The sequence below is a fragment of the Pleurodeles waltl genome, chromosome 7 (assembly GCF_031143425.1).
Source record: "Pleurodeles waltl isolate 20211129_DDA chromosome 7, aPleWal1.hap1.20221129, whole genome shotgun sequence".
Classification (NCBI taxonomy): Eukaryota; Metazoa; Chordata; class Amphibia; order Caudata; family Salamandridae; genus Pleurodeles; species Pleurodeles waltl.
Window position 1 is genome coordinate 1,405,822,769 of NC_090446.1, and position 22,583 is coordinate 1,405,845,351.

Consider the following 22,583-nt stretch of genomic DNA (forward strand, 5'->3'; position numbering starts at 1 on the left):
GTGGAGTGATGAAGGATGGTGTGTTCCACCCTCACAATATCTACACGCAGACCCTAGGGGACTGCACAACTCAGCTGACTGAATGTAAATCCCTTATCTTAGTACTAGAACACATGGATCCAGGACAACTCACTTTGATTGTCTGTGATTCATATTACTGTGTCCAATCCTACAATGATTATCTCAATCATTGGTGGTTAAACGGGTTCAGAGACTCTAAAAGGAACACCATAAAACACAGAACGAGGGTGGCTGATCTTAAGGATAAGCTACCTAGTGCTCATGTAGTCCATGCATTAGCCCACCAACGTGTAGGAGTACACATTATTGGCAAACACTTTGGCTGATGAAGCGGCCAAATCAGCAGTGGCTACGGCGTCTGTTGCTGCAGTGACTCGTTCTCAGGCGAGATTGGATAATTAAATATTGGATGCCGTGAAAGCTTCGGCTGACGGTAAGCCTCTCCCGAAAGCATAACCTCCAAAATATTAATATCACATCAGTGCACAGAATGCTACCTATGCAACACTTCCTAGGGCTGAAGATCAAGTGATCCCCAACCAAGACCAGAGATTAAATCTAATAATAGCAATGCAGGAGGGTCTTGCCTCTGCACAGGCTGGTGTTGCAGCCACAATAACACTTTTACAAAAACGCTTCTGGTGGCCAGGTCTATACAAACAGACCGAGCAATATGTCCTTTGTTGTGATATTTGCCAACAGATAAAGGGCTCAAACATCAAACGCCCGATGCAGACATCCCTCTTAGTGTCCAACAGGCCACTAGAATGTCTGTACCTGGATGATTGCGGTCCACTTCAACCTGATGGTGCAAACAAATACATCTTAGTCACTGTAGATTCTTGTTCTAGGTTCCTGTGGGTATGGCCTAAGCGGTAGTGACGCTCAAACTGTTATAAAAGACTTGCTGATCTTTAGCTGTACATGTGCGGTTGCAGTATTCCGTTCGGACCAGAGCCCTGCTTTTGCATCCAAGGCATTCAGGGACACCATGGGGACGACGGGTGTTGAACTCCATCACTCCTCACCCTATCATCCCAAGGGTAGTTCAGTCATGGAGAGGAGGAATCAAGATCTAAAGCAGTCCTTAACAGATAGAGTACTAGGTTCTGGCTGCAGTGGGCTTCATCACCTATATGGGAGCACTGAATAATCTGCCAAGAAGGTCCTTTGGAGGACGCACTCCTTATGAGGATATCTTTAGGATACCTATGTATGTCCCAGATCTAGATGGCCTTGGTTTGGTGCAGCAGGCATAAATGAACGTCTCATTGTCTTACAGGTGCTTCAGCAATTTTGTCATGATAAATCATCTGCCAGTGCTGCCACCTTAGGAATAAGAGATTTGCCATAACTTCTACGGCTGGTTTCCTAAAGTCAGGGATCTGGTTCATGAGAAGATTGCTGTGAAGAAGGAACTCAGCCCATCATACAGAGAACCGGTCCAAGTCCTGGGAATACAAGACCTGTTAACCTTCCACCACGGTCTGGTTCCAAAGGAAACAGATTTGTCTCCATTGACAACATCAAACTACATCATGTGGCCGATCCTGCACAGTAGAACCAGAGGTCCCTTGGGTAGTTCCCGGTCCCCTCTCACTACCCAACAGGACATACCTCTTCAAAGAAGAAACAACCATACTTCTGAATACACAAGCATGTGCAACAATGCTAAAAATGCCTCCTCCAGCATGGGGAGGGCAGAAAATGGGCTGTTGATGATTCCTGTTACCACTTCAACAACAACACCTGTCCAAGACGTAGCTGTCCTCTACTCCCAACACAACACAAACTGATGACATAATCTACTATGAGCCTCCACGCGAAGTGGATCCATCCACCAGTATTGCATCGGTTCCTGTGTTTCCAGAGACTGCTTCTGGTTATTTCATCGACATTGATGACTTTTCTTCAACTTCATCCACACCTGCTATTGAAACTGTTTCAAAGACAAGTGGCTTAAAAATAACTATTTAATTTATCCATGGAATTATCCGTGGTTATTTCTGACATTGCTTGCATTTTTCTGTGGACTGGTTTTGTGACTGTTTTTTCTTGCTTATAAATGGTCATTACCTTCCTGAACGTTCCTCTGTTTAGCCTGTAGAAGAAGTCCTAATTCCATATCTTTCCTCGCACAAGGTCCGAAGAGACTTGTCCCCTGTGAAGATTTCAGTAGTACCGATTCCTTATGGTATTGTGTAGGATAAAGTTCCATTTGATATATAGGGCCTACTGAGGTCATTCAAATTCCAAATATATTAAACGTTTCAATGACTGATGTAATTACACCTGGTGTACCATCTGACAAATGGCATATCCATATAGTTGATTCCATGTTAGACAAAATGAAGGATTACACTGTATTTGAAAGTGATGATATGTACACTAACACAAAGAATTATAGGGAATGTTCTGCTAAAACAACTGGGGACATTACTACCTGCACCGTGCAACTAGACACAGATCGGTATTCAATTACACACAGTGGGAACACCGTTCAACTCCACTTGTGGGGAGCCCAAAACATTATTCGGATAAATTCACATATTTTTCTGGGCATGACATTAGGAACGCAGAATCATATTACTTTAAGTTACCTCCTTCTGAAATCAGGAAAATATTGCTAACAAACACAAAGTTGATTTATTCAGATTCCATTGTTTCCCGACTTGCAGTTGAAGGCTACAAATACTGGAAGAACCCTATTGATGTAAAAAGTGTATGGGTAACACAAGATTGGCAAATTCAGGGTAGGGAAGCTTTATTTAGAGCGTGCCTTAGTCCTGTACAAATTATCTTTTTTAAATTACACCATTCAACAGACCTCCTGTCTAGGGTTAGCAAAAATGAAGGAAATGAGTGTGCCCAGTATCCCCCCACCCACAAAATTCACCAATTGGCAGTCCTTGCTCAATGTCACAGAGGATGAATTAGATGCAGAGGTTCAGGCTGGTACTTATAATTCCTCACTTTTCAGTCCCGCAGGTTATTGTGGCCAAGAGACACTAATGGGTGTCAGGCGCATTTTGTGAATTCCTCAGGGGGTTTCAAGATTAGTCAGCAGGACCCTCGCTTTGTCTCGGGTCAACACACGGGTATAGTTACCACATACAGTGTGGTTAAACTGTGCCAATAATGGTAACAGACTAACATGTTAGCAGCAGCTAAAGAACATCTTAATACTCTTTCTGAAGATATAGACTGGCAGGACTTTCTGTTAGGTCCAAGAAATCCATGCTCTAAAAGATTTAGCATTTAAGGCAGATTGATAAAGAACATTTTGAAAAAGTTTCAGCTGTTGTTGATAATGGCATGAACACTTTGTCCAACAGGGTTTATTCCCTTAACAACATAGTGTCATCTGGGATTGACATCATCCAGGATGACATGTTCTTTCTGCATCATGGACAAAGTCAGCTACGTTCCATAATGCAGTTTTGTTGGACACTACAGGTTTTGAAAAACGGCTGCGTTCCATTGAAGTATGTTAACAGTAGTGACTTGTTTGCTGCTTTTAATTTATCCAGGGAACAACAGACAATGGTTAAAAGGGAAGGGAAGGGAGCTTCACCATGATTCACATAGAAAGGTCAGAGAAGTTGCCCTCAACGGTTGCAGAAAGTCCATCAACAGTATGGCTCGTACATGGCATTATAAATCTGACCTTCAGTCTCTAAGGTCGTAACATGTCGTGGACATGTTTTATTCCCCCCACACAAGAGATAAGGGTAGCAGAAATGTGACCACTACTACTACACTTACTACTAATGTAAATTATGACAAGCTGAGCAGACTAAAGGTGCTCTCTAGATAGCAAGATCATCAGCTGAGCTACAATCCCAATTAAATACCAACTTCCCCAAGCACTTTGGAGAGCTGGTATCTAGAATATTCAACGCCTCAAGCACTACAGGGATTGTGCACTTCTTTAAGGCTGTTGGGTCTGGATTTGTGTCCATCTTCCAGACTGTCTTTGGAGTCATTCCTTCAGCTATCCATTCACTCTTTTCCAGTGTGTTTAGCAGCTTTCCTGTGACTTTGACATTGATCGGCAGAGTACTACTGCTGTTATTCCTGATGCGCAATGGTTTTGCCTTCCCAGCTAAGCGGAGTGATGGAGCTACTACCACCAGCCAAGATGTGCCGTGATAGCATTGTACAGTTCTTTGGTGCTCCATTCCTCGAAGAATTGGAGCATGATTGGTCATTGTCATTCCGACCAGTCATATGGTGTGTGCAACCAGTGTTTCATTGCACCTGGTCTCTCTTCGTACATCTACCTTTGGTATGCCTTGCTGCTTCGACCGTGCCATCTGTGGACAAGGAACTACTGATGTTCCCGATGAGGGTTCATTCAGGGTCGTACCCCATGAGATAGAAGCTGATTCGCGAGGCGCCCTTAGTGGACTGTCTGGCTCCTTTGGGCACTTTGGATGGTGCTGTCATCACGGGAGAACCTGCGTCTGAGGCTGCTGCTCACTACTGCTCCGTGGATCTGTCTGCCAATCCTGTCATCGATCTAACATCTGACGATGTGGCTTCTTTCCTGAATGCCCTTTCTTTTGATGGCTTCAAAGACATTCTTCAAGATCATGACTACTGTTAAATGAATTTGGCCATTGGCCTAGTATAAAATGTCTGAGTTTTCCAAACATTGCCTTTAACTTTGGCCTTCTGTGCTTGTCATTGTTGACATTGTGTCTCTTCTTATGTTTAAGCTTTTTTAACAAGCTTAATTAGATTTTAGTCATCTCTTAATATGATTTTACCTTGTTTTAGTCCAGAGCAAATTTAGCTTGGGTTCATTCACTTTCTGTGGCGTAATCATTATGGCATTCTTGTTCCGGCAGTAAGGAGGGTGTAGAGAATCCTATTTAGTTTTAACAGGAATCAGGAGTTTAGCTTAGCCTTTGGCTTGCAGGCCTGTGCCCTTGTCACCTAGTGACTTTTAATCTACTTAGCTTGCTCTGTTTTAGCACACTTATTTAATTATTTCTTCCAAAATGGCTGCCATGTCTATAGTTAGGAAGATGTTTTAGTTTCACGTTATCAGTGCCACTCTGTAAAGCCATCACTATCAGCGTCAAAGATAAATGAGATACGTAGGTATTTACATCATGTACTTTCCCACTTTCGTGTGACAGTAACATAATGTACCTTTTCAGGGAATTGTTTATATAATTGCCGCCCCAAGTATGCCTTCTTATTTATTGTTTGGGAACATACTTGCGTCAGGGGTCCTTATAGATCTGTATAAATACACCTCACACATACAAGATTGTCAGAGGGATACCTACCAGATGCTATCAACGCTATCTATGCTACACGTCACTTTGATGCAGACCCAGCCTTCGTATCACCACGGAGTCTGATCTAGAGATCTCATTGCAAGGTAACAAGGGTTGGGGGGCTCTTCTCATGGACATGGTACTGGCAAATTAGGTTTAACATACCTAGCTCTCTTTAGGTTAGAGATTCGGTTCATCATGCTCGGGTATTAGGGTTTATTTCACACCTACCTTACATCTTATTATATTGCAAGATGGTGGGTGTCTTTGTATCAATAACTCTCATTTTTACAATTCTGTTTCTTGCATTGTTCATCATCCTAATCATTGCAGCCCATACAATTAACAGTAGATTACAGGCTTGTTAATATAACCTATTGAAAACTTCACTGCATCTCTTTCACTGTGTGTGACTGAGATATGTTGCTCATGTGAGAAAAGGGTAATCTCTGTTTAACCACAACCTCCCTGAGATGTCGCACTTTCAAGCCCATGCGTAAAGGCATTGGATTTTATTCTGAGGTACTGCTTGTGAGCCAGAAGGGATGAGACAACAGTTGTGACTTGTTGTAGGATTGGCCTAGTCTCCTACAAACAAAGGTGCTGCCATCCTTAAACCAGCAATCTTGCCTCGAGCAAGAGTCCAACTACGACAGGAGGGGCGGAATTTCTATACCTCTGCTACCAAGGTTTTTGGATTTTCAAGATCAGGATCAATTCTGCTTACTGCTGTCTGACCTGAAGGACAACTCTTAGCAGCATAGCGAATGAAGGAAAGGCATAGTTCCATCTAGGCTATTTCTTCAAAAACGAATCCGTACCTGGAGGTAGAGGGCCTGGCCTCCAACTGAAGAAGGATGTCAATTAGAGCATTAGTTTCTGACTTTGCTGGTGCTTTCTTGCTATTGCCATCTCCTCCTTCCTTGGTTCTCGACTCTCCTCCTGATCCCCTCAGGCACCAAAATCCCCTGGTTATGTCACTGAAGTTGAAGCTAATAGGATGGAGACTTTCTGGAGATGCTGGCAAATGCCAGGACTTTTGAAACAAGTTCTCAACCTCATAAGAAAGACTAGGATTCCACACGTAAGAGATACCGAGCTACATAGAAACGTTGGTCTGACTGGTGCATAGAACTGAATTTGGATCCTTTGGTAGCAGATGTGATTTATGTCATCAAATGTTTCACCTTCTTGGTCATGGGCTGCCTTTCCTATAGGACTACAAATTCTTACAAATCGGCAATTTCTGATGGTCATCTTCCCATTGCAAACAAGCCCATAGGTGAATATCCCTTTGTTTCTAAGTTTCTCAGAGGTGTCCCCTTTGCTGCTCTGGCTCAGCCAGTGTATTCTTCCCTTTGGGACATTTCCTACATCATTAGGTTTCTTCCATCCTGGTCTGACAATTCCCTCCTATCCAGAAAATATCTCTCTGCTAAACAGACGCTCGTATTGTGTCTAGTCTCTTGCAAACAAGTCTCTGATGTCTATGAAACAGGTAGATCCTTTACACCAGAAGGTGTTACATTCCTGATTTCCAAGCGAATAATGTCAGCAACCAGATTGGTGGCCTTTCCAGCGCCTCCAAAATATAGGAAACTCTGTGTGAAGCGCTATCTACAAGAGTATGAAAGGGTTACTGCTCCTCTACAGAGCTCCACTTCTGGTCCATTATTAATTTCCTTGTTACAACCTTGAGTCCTTGTGCCCTGCCCTACATTGGCATGTTGGGTAAAATGGCTTCTTTCAGCAGTAGGGATAGACACTTCCATTTTTGGAGCTCAATCTGTCAGAGGAGCCATGGCTTCAATGTCTTTTGCTGTGGGAGGACAATTGGAAGAAATTATCAGCATGGCCAATTGGCCGTCGGATTCCATGTTTAAAGAACATTACCATAAGCCAGTAAGTAGCTATTTTTCTATGGTGGTTGGTAAGCTTTAAACTTGCATAATCTTGCCTCCGGTCCTGACATAGAATCAATTTTTTTTAGCATTTGTGAACAAGAATCCTGCATTCTATTAAGGACACAGAGGTAAATATTATCCCACCCAGCAATTGTATAATTTAACTATGTTTTCTCTTGTTTATGCTGACAATGTATTTTTTAGTGTTTTCCTTCACATACAATTGTACTATAACAAGGACGGGATCAAATGGAGAGTTTTAGTTCCTTATTTTCAGTTTCAGATCAGAAGCAAGAATAAAATGGATTTCGATACCCCAGAAAGGGATTCCTCGCAGCAGAGAAGACGGTGTTAATGCTGCTCACTCTGTTTATATATCCACATGAGCACTGATTGGATATTGGACATTCTACTGTGGGGCATTTATTTCACGTTGGATCTCTGGATTTCGTATTTTTTTTCTTCTACAACTCTATGGTTATCGTGTTTGTTTACATGACTGCTGTTAAAATAAAACAAAGAAGAGAATGCATCATCTTCGTCGCTGTGTCCTTAAAAGAATTGAGAATGAGTGTTCACACATGCTATAAAATTGTAGGTTGAATAAATGTGAAAATACTATTTGCAAGTTCGTTATTCACCCACCCAAAAAAAACAAATATGAACAAATAGCATTATGATCAGAATTATTTTTTTTTATAGATAAATACAGACAGAAATGTCAAAGATATAAAGTCTGCAAAACAGCAAACTCTAATTATAAAGCGTGCAGCTTAAGAGGTTGCGTATGAGGCTTTTGTTGAATAAATCAAGACACACGTAAATACCCATATATGCCCCAGCAGTACCTGTGTAGATTGTGCTCAGCCTCTAAGTCTTAACTACCTGGGACACCCCCCCCACACACACACACACTAATATACCCACACACACACCCATACCCACACACTCTTATAGGCTCTCACATACACATATGCACTCACGAACAAAAATACACATACATGCAGTCACCGTGCTCTAACTCGCTCACACAGAGAATGGATATACAGAGGACACCACATCTCCATAACCCCACATAGACACACACAGGCCTGTGAATAGGCTCACAGGTGGAAATGATACTGCACACAATACCATCAGAAAGAACATACATTCACACCACACAAACACCCTCTTCATCTCAAGCATCACAGTAAGTCAAGAATGGTTCAATAGAAGGAGCCACAATCACCCATCAAGGACTACAAGAGAGCTGAAATGGAAGCTCCAATACAAGTACTTAGCATACTCCATAATATGGAGATACACAAATCACCTTAATGAACTACAAAGTCTAAGAACAGCCCGCCTTCTTCCAGCCTTCCTGTGGTTTTCTTCGTAGCTGCCCGCCCAGCCCAGGTTTTGTCAGCTCTTGTTCAAGCAGTGGTCAAAAGTTGCGGAGAAGGGTCTTTCTTCATAAGGCTGGCCTGTGATGTGAGGCAGAACACGGGTATAGAACACAATACTGACCAAGCCAGAAATTGCATACGGGTCATGAAGAAGCTCAACTTGCCTCTGGCTTTTCAGCTGGTTCTTTTGCCAGCTTCTGCTTCAGATTACCAGCAGGTGGTTGGGAACCTAATATCATGCCACAGACCTAGCCTTCCTCGTTCGAATGTATAAGTATGAGACATTACACTTATAATAAGGGCGCTTGGTAAGGCAATGGCAAGTCCTCTAGCAAACAATGCAGGAAACACGAGTCACGACTCAAAAACGGTAACAGACCTGTATATAAAGACAGAATACGTCTCCATCTGTGTAAATTAATAAACAGATGCTGGAATAATTTCTAAATATAGACGAGCTAAAAGCCATCCTTCTAGATGCAGAAAACCTCACAAAAAACGATTTAATTAACAGCCCAAGATAGCCTTCTGAGAGAGCCCACATTGGGTCCCACTGCAGCATGCATCTATGGGCACCACCCATCCCTCCTAAGAAACCCTCATAGAAGCTAAGTTTTGAACGGTACAAGGGATCAACCTCACCCTTTTAAGAGTCCACACAGTTATGGAGGGCAACCAAGGATAACCGGACTGGTCCTTTGAGACAGTCCGTATAAGATCTGTGGGGTGACCCTAAGAATGCCCTCACATCACTCCTTCACGAGATGCCAGAGTGACTCTATCAGCACTTTCCGCTGAAAAGAGAAACAGAACAAAATAGCACATGCATAATATAGTTGATAAGGTGAGAAATATCACAAAGATGAGAATAAGCACCAACAAAGTACTTTGTGTAATTCAGCACCCTGTCAACAGATTGGGAGCTGTTGAGAAATATGGGTAAGGTTCAATCTACACCCACTCTTGTTAAAAACAAGCTATCTAGTAGTAATTAAAACAGAACATAAAACAAACAGTGTTGCACTAAGACAATGGCTCTTACATCAGGACATCAAGCACATACGATCCCGTTGTTTTGTAGTTCTCAGTGGCAGCTCCTATATAAGGGCGCTGGGCGCTGCCCCTCTATATTTGGTACCCCCAATTTGGTAATAAAATTACAGTTTGAATATTTTTTTCCGGCAGCAGGCACTGTGCATATTTTTTTGGGTCAGGAGCCATCGGGTTGCTTAGTGATGAGTGGGTGGGGCTTAAAAATACCATACAGCCTCTCCTCAACACACACTTGCATTTCACAGTGAGCATGTCAGGTTGGCCGACTGCCTTTTGGCGACCAGACCGACATGTGCACTAGAGGCCTATCAATATCTGTGCATGGGAGGGGAGGTGGATGGGCAGCGCAGCTCCCTGCACTCAGAATGAGATACCAAACTGGCATAACCTCAGCAGCTGTCCTAGAATGGTCCGAAGGTAACTCCAGAGCAATACTATTATGGCGGACACTACAAGGGGATCACGCCTTTGTGTACATCATTCTATACATACCCAGAATAGAACAAGGCCTCCTCCGAAAGTACCTTCAAGGTATACTACTAAGCTAGTCATCCCAAATTAGCTCTTAATGCAACAAACCTTATGTGGCCATTTTTAGGAGGGGGGGTCAAGGATCATCTCACAGCCCACCTTACCTCAGCTGCCATCACTGACTGATCTAATTATATCGGGGGAAAAAAATTCAATAATAAAGACGTTCTATCTCATACTGCCTTCCCTATGTATATAAGTCAAGAAAAACACGAGGCTTTCCAAATTGTATAGAAAACACCATTGCTATATTACCAGGTGCACCATAATCTTTAATATAGTGAAACTAGAGAACCTTATCACGTGTGACCAATAGAAATAATAGAACTGGGCACACCAATCTGACTAAATGGGTACATATCTACCAAAAGACAAAAAAAGGGAGCGAAAGGTCCAGATGGTAATAACTATCAACATCGTCACATCATTTTTACCATAGACACGCTACTGGAAACCATAAATGGAGGCGAAAAAGCTTTTACATATGTATGGATGAGAATACCATCCTTAGGACACCTGAGACAAACCACAGGTGATGTTCACTGGGGACACATCATTATTTACACCAACCCATTTTAAATATCAGTTTTCCATGGGATCCTTGACATCTTGTTGGTGCGTGCCCAGAGTAAAAATCCAGTATACCTCTCTATCCCTTTAATGGTTTTTCTCTTTTCCAGTATGACCCACATAAGACTATTGTCTTGGTCGCTATATTCAATGCAATGCTGTACCATAGGGGCCTGTGGTTTTTTATTACGGACTGCTGCTGAATCTATAGCAAAACTCTTGTCCTGTCTCTCCTACATAACCAAGGCCACACCGGCATAGAATAAACATGCCATACCATGTTCGCTGTTCTACAGTTAGTCATATGCCTAAGTGGAATACGTGTTATACGTGTACCCATATAGTTAATATTAATAGTTGTTAATGCGCTATTGCAGGCATATGATGATTTTTTTGTACAAAGGTGGTACCATCCAACCTTCTAGATTTGAATAGAATTTCGATTTCTGCGAAAGGCAAAAATTAGTGTTGGTAGTCTGAGCTCTTCATCACATAGCAAATGTGCTTTGCAGCTTGATCTGCAGCAAACAGTGATAGAAGGCTGTTTAACTTGTAATTTACACAGCTAATATTTAAGATATTGAACAATTTTAATTGAGCGAGATGTGGAGCATTTCTATGTGTTTCAGTATTTTAAGTCTACACTTTGTCAATTGCTCTATAAACATTCTTGACTTCTGAAATTTGCTTGAAAATGCATAATTTGCCCACTTCCTTTTCAAAATTTTTACAGGGGGACAACCCTTCCCCCACAAAACCCCTTTACGACTCGCTCTCTACGCTCATTCACCACAGGTCACTCATCCTGAACTTTTCCGCCCCACCACCTTCAAATATCACCAGCCACCACTGGTAGTTCTTCCTGGCATGGATAAGATACTTTGCAGCTTGAATGTTCTTTTGTATAGATCAGTTCTTTCTAAGGCACAGGAATGCCTGGGTGCTCAGTGTTTATCCCTGAAGCTTGTGGTGCCATCTGAAGGTTTCAGGGGCAAATCTGCTTTCTTCAGGATCCTTAGAAACACACTAGGAAGCAGTTAAATGTCGGTTTCTGAAGCTTTGATAGTCTTCTGAAGTGAAGTAGGGACTTAGCATCAGTTTTCGTGCAAAGAGGTGTTCAAAATCAGAAACTAAACATTACTCTTCTAACAAGAAAGCATGGATCAGGCATCAATCGCTGTGCCTTGACAATATTAAAAGCTTGGATTGGGTACCAATCTGAGAATAGGAACAGTATTAACAAAATAATTGAGAATCCATCCCTGTGCAAGGACAATGACAGAAGCTGGAACTGGACAACGATACCACAGCTAGAACTATATCAAGAACTGAGCATCAATCTCTGTGAAAGGATAATATCAGAAGCAGTGACTGGGCAGCAATGACTGAACAAAGACAACTTCAGAAGCAAGACTGGGAGATAGTCCTTATGATGAGACAATTTATTTTAAAAGCAACAAGTGAGCACTAGTGCATCAGGGAGGCCAGAAGCATTGAATGGGCATTAATTTCTGATCAGGGACAAAACATTAAGGGGCATATTTATACTTGTTTTGTGCCGAATTTGCGTCATTTATTTTACACAAATTTGGTGCAAAACTAACTCCATATTTATACTTTGGCGCTAGACCCGTCTAGCGCCAAATTTATGGAGTTAAAGTCATTTTTGGACGTGGAAACCTACTTCGTGTCAATGAGATGTAAAGTAGGCGTTCCTGTGCAAAAAATGACTCTATGGCCTTGGCGCCATATTTATCCCCTGTGCTAAAATAACACACGGGAGAGAGGAGGGCACAAAAAATGGTGCACAGCTTGCTTTGCACCATTTTTTTATGTCTGGGTCAGGGCAGGCATTACGGGACCTGTGTGCCTATTTCCATGGTGGAACACCATGGAATAAGCCCACAGGTGCCCTCCATAGGGCCCCAGGGACACCCGCACCCACACCAGAGGGACAGCAGAGGATGGGGGACCCCATCCCAGGTAAGTACAGGTAAGTATATATATATATATTTAAAGTTCCATTGGGGGCCCTGAAATGGCCCCCCTACATAGCACTGGGTGCAATGGCCATGCCCAGGGGACCCTGGTTCCCTGTGCTGGCCACTGGGGCAGTGGGCATGACTCCTGTCTTTTCTAAGACAGGAGTCAAGTGGTATGGATGGTTTTGCATCAGAGAATGACTCTAGGCAGGTTAGTGTAATTTTTTTTTACTCTAACCTGCCTAACGTAATTTTTTGGTGCAAAACCCCCTTCATCTATATTGCCAGCCCCACCCGACTAACGTCATTTTTTTTAACGCTAGCCTATCCTTTGCACTGGCTTGGCCATTCCATAAATATGGTGCCTGGTTGGTGCACAGAAATGGTGCAAGCCGGTGCTAAACTTTTTGGTGCAAAACTGCGTTAGTGCAGTTTTGCACCAAAAATTATAAATCAGGGCCTACGTATTTTCTCTATGAAAGGAGAACATCAGAAACAAGAATGAAGCAGCAATGACTGTACATGGACAATATCAGAAGTATGGATTGGGTATCAATTGCTGAGAATGGGCAACATCAGAAGGACGGACAAAGCATCAGTCTCTACAGAATGACAACATGCAGAAGAGCAAGAACTGAGCATCAATCCCTGTTCAAAGATGATATCAGACGCTTTGAGCACAGACAATATCCGAAGCATATATTGGCTATCAATTTCCAAATGCAGAAGCAGGATTGGGCATCAATCTCTGACTAGGAACAACACTGACAGCCCTTTCAGGCCAGCACCTGCAGCCTGTGCTGCACCTGTTTGAGGCAGGATACATCACATTCACAGTGGTGTTGTGAGAGCGCCATCTAAATCGTACCATATCACACAAAAACCCTGAGGATGGGCTGGCAAACAGGGAGTAAAAGGTCATTATTTTTCTTTTCTCTGTCTCTTGACACTTTGACTTGGTGATGATGGCAATGTTCTGGTAAACAGATCCTTTTAACAACCTAGAATTCTAAGGAATGTTGATATTATCCCATTCACAGGAGATGCTGCCATTTTTATCTGAAAGGCTATCTTTGCCCTCACACCCACTGGACTATTTAACCCATAATTGCCTAGAAGAAAAAAGGGAAGAAAGCCAGGAACACATTTTTATCTTGCATTTCACAACTCTGCGCTTTGGCTCTACAGCACAGGATAATTTCATCTATTGTTATCAGCCAACAGCATTTGCATTGTGGGGCTTGTAGTTTTGCTTTTAACAGTTTTGTTATAGGATTTAAACCCCAGCATGCAAAGGGCTGTTGGCTAAAATGCCAAAACTGGCTGCGGGTGTCATACCTGACATGGACCCACTTGTCAGCCGTATTTTAGAATTTTACAAGACACAAACTCCATTTCAAAATATGCTTATTTACATGTAAAACCAAAATTAAATTATGCTTGCATATTTTGTGAGGGTTAACTCTTTACTCACATCATGGGTTGCCAATGTGGGTCTTTTTTCTTATGTGGACTGAAAAGTTTCATATAGAGCTTCACAATCAAAGTGCAAACATGGACAGCCTCAGTGTAACCTTCCGTAATGCAAATAAGTTAAGCAAAGTTGGCAGCATCAGAAAGAACATCACAAAATTGTCTCACACATACAGGATAGGTACAACTGAGGTAGCTAACATACTAAAGAGTAAAGGTCTGTCGTATAATGTTTGTAAGCTGACAAAACATATGGGAAGTACAAAACTCCCTTGAACAGGCACTCATTCAGGAATGCTATGTTCACTGGTTGAACAGTCTCCATGTTATTTGGTTCCCTAGTTTGGGTAAGGATATGTCATATATGTTGATATTTAGGTTCTTCCTTTGCTAAACTGTTAGACCTATATTAAAAGTTTAGTTGGGTGATTGTAAAATGTTTTGAACTGGTGTCTCTCTGCCATAAGATTAACAACAGGAGGCCAAGCAATGGACACTTCTCTTCCATTGACTTGTTTGGTTTTTTGAATATTGCCCTGTTGAGGTGACATGTCTTTCCCAGGAATATAGGTATCTCACATCAAATAATGTAAAACAACCCTTGCCTCATCTGGCATGTTCACCATCCTCAGAAGACGGAGAGGTGATGGGGCAGGTCTTGAAAAAAGCTACTGGTGAGGTTCTCAGTATGTAGCATGTTTCCCAGGACAAGTCATTGTAATCGCAGCCTGCACTATGAAACAGACCATGCTCATGCTGTCAAGCCACACTCTCAATTGACTCTGTGTGGGCTGTGGGAGTGAATAGGCCTTGAGGCCAAGAACTATACACCCAACACCAAAGCATCTTCTGCCTTTTAGATTGTTTCACTTTAGCACCTTAGATTCTATCACTGTTCTGAGTGGCTTTATATAAATTAGGGAAAATCAACCTTTTTGCTGTGACAATGTTATTAATAACTTAAGAGGCAAGTCAGTTGTCTTGTTTCCTCCTTTATAATTTTCTTTTTATTAATGGCGCAACATTATGGCACAAGAGAGGGTGTTGTACGGCGTGCATCCTGAACTATTTTAAGTTGCTCTCAAATGTGGTGATCATGAAAACGAAGGCACAGTTGAGAAAAGTAATTGCCTAGGGTCACACTGTTTGGTCAAGCTTGGAAGCTTGGATTGAAACAAGGCTTCCTGATCAGACATTTTGTAATTCAGATCCTGAATATATGTTGCATTCTTTCCCTCTTCCCTGATGAAAATGTTATTACTGACCCAGGAGGTAAGTAATTTGTCTTAAGCCTCCTATGCAAGACTTATACAGGTAATATATTGAACAATTTTAATTAAGATATGGAACATGTTTATGTGTTTCAATATATTAAGTCTAAACTTTCTCAGGTGCTTCATAAACATTCTTGCCTTCTCAAATTTGCTTGAAAATACATCATTTGCCCACTTCTTTTTCAAACTTTTTCCTGGAAGGCCAACCCCTCCCTCCGCCCCCAAACCCAAGACTTTCAGACTCACTCTCTATGCTAACTCACCACAGGGCACTCATCCTGAACATTTACCCTCCCCCACTACTTTCAAATGTCAAAAGCCACCACTGGTAGGTGTTCCTGGCATGCATAAGATACAAGTCCCTTCCTGTTGTCATAGATGAAGCAATGTTATGGACTACTGAACCATATACAAGAGAGGTTTTTGTACAGTGCACACTCTGAGCTAAATTATTCTGAGTTGCTCTCAAATGTGAGAATCACTTATAATGTAGCATAGTGAGGAAAATGAAATACCCTGCATTACACAGTTTGGTCTGGCTGGGAATTATGATTGAAACCAGGGTCTCTGAGTCAAGACCCCACAACTAGTTTTGCTGTGGGTCAAATCAAAGCTTTTGACTGGCCTGGGCATGTTATCCAAGGGCATTTAAATGATCCTTTGTGTTTTACGAGAAGGGGAAACAGCAGTGGAAACACCCCTCCTCATAGAACAGCTACAGCTTGAGCAAAAGCAGTGCAAGCATCCCTCCTTCAGAGGACAGGTACAGCTGAAGTAGCATCAGCACAAACAGGTACAAATTGGCAGCAGCAGTGCAAGCTTTAGTTCCTCAAAGAATAGAGACATCATGGCCATAGAAAAGCAAGCTTCCCTCCCACACAGAAGGCAATAAGCACAATCTTGAACTTCCTCAGAACAGATCAAACATCGCAGAGTTGGACACGCTTTCATCACTCAGAGAATTTGAACTGTAAAGGCATGAGTGCCATGTAGGCTACAGATAGATGTCTGGGACAGATGCTAAACACACTGAGAGGAATGTATAGATGGATGAATGGGTGAATATACGATTTCTGACATATTCTAACTTAGGTGATACTCCACGTTTGCACCCTGAAAACCCTGCTGCTGCTGTCACTCTGAGACCTGGTTTTACTGATTATTTGTTTTTCCACGTATTGCGAAATTGAAGTAGTAGGTCAGTGCTTTTTGGAACAGCCCAGCACAGCTTCAGTAGCTGTGCTACAGACAGGCACACAGATGTCAACCTGTTCAAAAAGCTTTTGAGTGTGCGTGCATCAGGCTGTGTGCAATCCCAGCCTCGATGCTGAACCTGTTAGAGATTGTGCCTTCATTTCTGAGCGCGGACGACAAATCAGAAGCTTCCACTGGACACGATCTCATGATTACTAGAATCCGGGTGTGAGCATCGAATTACAAAGCAGAGCATCGATCTCACAGTAAGGGCAATAAAAGAAGCAGGCAATAATCACCTAATCCTGAGAAAGAACACTATCAGACGCAGGATCGAGCAGGATTTTGCGAGCACAGATTATATCAAAATCCTAATAAGCATCGATATATGAACCATGGCGCTATCCTTGTCAGGATTGAGGCTTAATCTCATTGAAGGCTGGAGGCAAAGCCATCAAAACAAAGACAACCCCTGGGACAATAGTAACATTAAATATGAAATATACCCAAGTCATTACCCTGGTGGGTTTACCCTGGTGGATTGCACTGCTAGCAATTGTCAGTTGGTTTCTAGTGGAGCCACTTGGTCACTGGACTACATATAAACAGCAAAACCAACGAGTGAAATGCTCCTCCTTAAATACAAAAGCATTAAAAAAAAGCAATAGGCACTTAAAAAAAAACTGTAAGGTATAATTGCTAATAAAATTCAACTAGGATTTTCCATAGGGTTTATACGTAATAAGGACACTCACCACGGCAAAGCTTCTTGTCGCACAGTCTCCTTCAGCTGTCAGATGAAATGTCCCTGTACATTCTTGTTTCTTCCTACCAGCCTCAGTGCCAGGAGGCGCCACCCTCTATTAGGAAAACAGCAGAAGAGTTGTGAGGATTTGCCTGTGACTCAACCCCCTCTGTCACCCACAATCAGAGTATTGTGCAAGGCCCGGACACCCACACCACATGCACAATTGTGACACTGCGAGGGGACAAAACAAGCCAGCACCCTTTTATCAAGCACCGAGTAAGAGGAGTGGTTTAGGGAGTGCAATATGTTGGGTAAAAATGAAATGTACAGATGAAAACAAAAATGTACAATGCTGAAAGGGAAAACAATGGCAGCAAGCTACAGTGGCCAAGCTCACAAAACATTTCATACTTTCATTGTTTGTGTTTGCAGCTGCTAAGAAATACACGGGTTCACATTTCTAACATACAGACGTATTGTAGTTTCAAGCCCTTGTACAGAAAATAAGAATTTCTAACAAGCTTCACCTAGCATGTGACTGACTCTTGCCCAGCCCTCCTGGCCTTTCATACATCTAAGGTTCTCCCAGGGCCACTATAAACTAGTTCACAGGTGTTCAGCAATTTGGAGAGTCTAAGAAAACGTAAATCGCCCTCCCCCAAAACTCACCACTCTTAGCCGGGCATTATTGGGCCTCACTAGCCAAGGCAGCCATATTGGATTGGGCACAATTTGCTGTCTAGTGTTGACCATAACACAGATATACAGACTTCTCTTACAAACAACCCTCCGCTTGAAGTTGTAACGTAAAGTGTCTTGTCCCTACCTGTTAGTACATGATAATTTCACCCCGAGCACCTCCTATTGAAGGGAAATTTGAAAACATTTACATTCAGCAGAGCATACTGTATCTCATCATAGCTTTTTATAACAAGTCTTACCCCCACAGTCAACATTACTCTTATATGTGGGGCAGAAAAACTGTTAAATACCCCCCTCATTATGCACCCGAACTCGGGCCCTCAATTACATTTGTGGGGAATATCCTTTAATTAATTCCCTTATACCCACTCTTTCGTAGCATAAACTGCATCATCAGCCTGAAAAACCCACTAACCCTACTACAATGTTCAACTCTATAAAGAGTAACACATCATCACGGCGAAGGCCCCGGTCGCAACACAATCAGTATTCATCTGTGCCCAGTCTCTCAGAAGATTACTGTCACCTACAGTCTTGCACACGATCCTACTTTTTCTACCCTTGCCACACTAGATTGCCCTCTTTAATCTAGTGTTTGCACAAACATTCCAAAAAGGCATGAACCCCACCTGTTCCATTAGCCCGTTAGACTCCATGTTGAACGCTTAAATAGATTAAGTTAGTGTATTTTTAGCACAGTGGATGTTTTCACCTCCGGGTTCCTATCTTTCAGCCACTTACCTTTCTAAACCGTTGTGTAACCCTGCTCCCCCAAAGTGCTTTGGAGCGGCCACCAGACACAGTTGGATGCTATGCAAAAACAACAAATGAAAACAAATTAAAAAGTGTCCTTTGTCTGTAGTGGTCTTTTCACTGTTAATGTGTGGAAGAAACATTGCTAAATGAAGATCACTTAAGGCCATGAAGCTGCACCTAGGTGTCACATGCTCAAGTTCCACTAGTTAGATTTACCTCACATGTCAGATATTGCACCATATGCTGCATAATTTACAGATTCCAACAAAGCATGTTGTTTCTAATTCAAATGAAGTAAAGTTACTGAATGAATAAACCTCACAAGATGTATTATTGTGGCAGACATTTGGCAAATTTGCAACTTTTCAGATGTTGATTGCTGTATTCAAGTATTAAACTGTAGCTGTTAGATGAAACATCAGGCTTGATGGTGCTATGTTCCCAATTTATGGACTGACGTGTGTGTTTTTGGCTGCAGCATTACAAAATACTTACATATTTAAATGTTCTTCCAATAGGGAAGAATTATGATTCTTTTTTACTTTAACATTTTTGCTTCATTATACATGCAAATGTGTGGTACCCCGCAGAAACACAATGCTTTCAAAACAGCAGTCATCTCAAGAGGGCATACTGAGCAGCTCCTTTTGCTGTTAAGAGCAGTAGATGGTGTAGGGAGGTCAATGTTTATGTCCCAGTTAGCCCGGTCAGATGGTGTATTGAAATGGGGGTGGTACTGTTGGATGTACAAGTCAGGCCTGAGGGGTAACAGTGGACAAGTCCGGGCCACACCTAGCCAGTAGTGTTTTGGATTCTCAAAGGATGGTTGTTAACCCCTGATCAATGAGGGGGCTTAGGAAGAAGTCCTCCTCCCTCATCCACTCCCAGAGCACCCCCAGCCACTCAGTCTGTCTGTGCCGAGGGGGAGAAGGAGGCAAAGCAGGTGAGGGAGGAGCAAGAGAAAAGACTCAAACAATGAGGATGAATACAGAGATTCACTTCCTCCAGAGCCACTCCCCACTCATCCATTTCCCCCTGACACTTGTCACCTATTCACTGCTCTGGCTTACCTAAGGTGCAAGCATGGGAAGCATCCAACATGAGGCTTGTTGACTGCCCTAACAGTTTGGCCCCGACCAGCAGGCCACGTTGACCTTTCCCCCCTTCACACGCCTCATTCAAGCACCCACTGACGGTAAATGGTGCAGGGTAGGGTGCCCAAAGGTCATGAGGAGACTCTCTTTTGTGTGAGCCGACCATGCTTCCCGATAATGCGTCTTATCCAGGCATGGGAAGGCACAGAACAATGGCTTACGGTCAGGTGGGCAAGGCCAGTCCAGTCCAGGTCCCCTTTCCATTGTGGCTCTAACTCAAAAACACCACGCTCACCCGAGGCCTGTCACAGATCACCTGCCCAGGCCACGGCTAGCAGCCACAGTCCAGGCCTCTATGTCACCTTTCAAGCAACTGGGCCACAGCAACACCATTCACAGGATTACAACAGTCATAGGGAGCCTAGGGACTGCAGAAACCCTGGGATGCAGGCCAGTTGTCAAGGATATTGCTGTATTTTTTAGGCCAAGGCATGGAGGTTACAGGTTACCTGCATGCTTGAATCCATGATAACCTTTTGACCTGAGAATAATATTTTCCTATAAGAAAATACATTGCACTGGCAGCGTACAGGAATAGCGATGGGCACCTGCTTCACCTCCAGTTTTGCAAATGTATTCCTGGGCTGGTGGGAGGAGCAGGTAGTTTGCAGTCTGAAAGATACACACAACACATACCCTTTTGGGTCAGATATATTGAAGATTTATTTCTGACATGGGATGGGAACGTTATCCTCTTCCAGAAATTTATTGAGAGTTTGGGACAAAATAATCTTAACCTGAGATTTTCTCAGAAGATAAGTAACATCAACTTTGAGTTTCTAGATATTTCTTTATGTATAAAAGACAACAAGATGATAACATTGTTGCATCATAACGAAACTGCTGGAAATAATGGGCCTAATTACAACCTTGGTGGAGGGGATTGCTCTGTCCGAAATGTGACGGATAGCCCGTCCGCTGTATTACAAGCTCCATAGAACTTGTAATACGGCAGGCGGGATATCCATCACATTTGGGACAGAGTAATCCCTTCCGCCAAGGTCGTAATCAGGCCCATAGTCCTACATGCGAGGAGTCATCATCCTAGCTCATTAAAATGGACTATCCTTTATGGGGAACTCCTAAGGGCAAGGCATAATTATAGCGATGATAAGGATTTCACAAGAGAAAAGGATCTTACCTTGAAATGTTTTTTGCAGATGGGCTATCCATCTAAAATCCTTAATCAAGCTGCAGATAAGATTAAATCTGTCACACAGGAACAGGCATTGTTCTCAGACATACCCAAAATAGAGAAGCACAATCTCAGACTACTCCCAGATTTAGCACCACATTCAACAAAGGCTCAGCAGGTATTGAAAAATAATGTTTTGGTATAGTGTGGACGTGGTGGCCCAAGTAGACCACAATCTACTCTTATAGTTGACAGCAATAAAAGGTGAAGTTGCTGATATGGTCTATTTTGTTACAAGGCCTAGATTTCAAGATAGAGCACAGGGCCAGAGTGAATCATAGTAATGGCAATTACTTTACTACAGGTTTTGCTGTGTCACTGTAAAGCATGGTTCATTGTACTCGGGGTACAAAGGGTGGAGGTCTACTTAACATGCAGGAGACATTTCCATCCCAACTGTCATGACCACACAAACTTGCCAAGTCAAATCAAAGAAGTGCATGAGAAAAGCAAAGAGATATCCTCAGTGGAGACAGCAAAGCCCAAACTGGAAGAAGGTTTGCAGAGTAATCTTGCGCTTATTTCAAAGGAAGAATCAAGAAGAGAAGATCCAAGATGGCCGCTGTGAGTCCTGAAGGTTAGTTACAGTTCTAGTCTTGCAATCGGTTGGTTGCTAGGTTACGAGCTCTCCAGCTGGAAGCCTTGCACTTCAACTGAGGTCTGACAAGAATCAGCTGTGTGGAGAGAGAGCGCGCTTCAGAACAGAAACTCCTGTGAGGTAAAATTACATTTGAAGATTATATTACAGAAAACAGATAAATATTGTCAAGGTTTATTCGAAGAGTTTGATAGTAGACTGTTCCCGTGGGAGTCGGCAAGGCTACAGAGTTAATGTATGAATTAACCTTATGTTTACAAAGTTCTTGTTTAAGATATTAAAGTCAAAGAAAAACCGAACTTTAAAAGAGCAAGTATTTACAAATGTCAAGGTGATAAACGAAGGCCAAGTTTAAAGGAGAAAAGAACTGTTAACAAATAAGCATTTACAAATTCAATGGTAATAAACCAAAATAGAGTTTAAAAGAGAAACGAACTTAAATAAACAAGCATTTACAACTACAAGTTATCGACAGATGTCGAAGTAAGGAAGGAGAAACTAACTGTAATAAACAAGCATTTACAAATACAAGTTATCAACAAATGTCGAAGTAAGAAAGGAGAAACAAACTTTAATAAACAAGCATTTACAAATACAAGTATTGACAGAAGTCACAATAAGACAGGAGAAATTAAATAACATCAGCTGATTTGAAGAACGCATTATCACCAACTATATATATATATATATATATATATATATATATATATATATATATATATATATATATAGCAACATAAAACCAATCT

At 42.2% G+C, this 22,583-nt stretch overlaps 1 protein-coding gene across 1 annotated transcript in view; it reads right to left on the minus strand.

Moving 5' to 3' along the window:
* Positions 1 to 17,664, minus strand: part of LOC138246415 (myelin-associated glycoprotein-like) — a 398,925-nt gene extending 381,261 nt beyond the window's left edge. The window contains exon 1 of the mRNA XM_069201015.1: positions 17,437 to 17,664. The gene's annotated coding sequence lies outside the window, so the exon portion shown is untranslated. The remainder of the gene's footprint in view (positions 1 to 17,436) is intronic.
* Positions 17,665 to 22,583: the final 4,919 nt, after the last annotated feature.